Genomic DNA, 547 nt, shown 5'->3' with positions numbered 1-547 from the left:
GAACACAATCTTGCTACTCAAGCTGTGTATGAATTTTTTTTAATATATATATTTATTTGCTTCTTTTCCATTTTGCATTTACTTGTACTTTTACTTTCAATATTTAAGTATGTTTAAGATTAAAAAAATACTTTTCGTACTTAAGTACAATAAATATCACATACTTTAGTATAATAATTAATCTAGACTATGTCTTGATAACTGTGTGTTGTTTTTTGCAGTGGTTCCCAACCCTTTTTCCAGGGGACCCCTATTTTAGCATAAATTTTTTTTAACGACCCCCATAAAATAATAATAAAATAAAAAATAAAAACAGTTCAGTTTTAATAAATGCAACCACAGCAGAAACATTAAAATAATGATATGCCAGAAGGATGCTGGACAGGTAAAGCCTACAAATCTTGCCACATTAATCAAACATTGCGGTGTCAATACTCAATAAGTTACAACGCAAATCAGAAATTTAAAAAATAATTCCTTGACTGGTCATTTTGAAATGTCAAACTTTGTCTGCAATTGTTAACCACCTCAATCTGTATTATATTTT

The 547-nt window shown here is 28.3% G+C and overlaps 1 pseudogene; it reads right to left on the bottom strand.

The window, feature by feature from the left end:
• LOC107718495 (nuclear RNA export factor 1-like) overlaps window positions 1–547 on the bottom strand; it is a 17,607-nt pseudogene that overhangs the window by 15,698 nt on the left and 1,362 nt on the right.

Source organism: Sinocyclocheilus rhinocerous, unplaced genomic scaffold, assembly GCF_001515625.1.
Source record: "Sinocyclocheilus rhinocerous isolate Xijiao unplaced genomic scaffold, SAMN03320098_v1.1 scaffold2378, whole genome shotgun sequence".
Lineage (NCBI taxonomy): Eukaryota > Metazoa > Chordata > Actinopteri > Cypriniformes > Cyprinidae > Sinocyclocheilus > Sinocyclocheilus rhinocerous.
The sequence above is the reverse complement of the archived record's forward strand: the minus strand, read 5'-3'. Positions and strand labels throughout refer to the sequence as shown.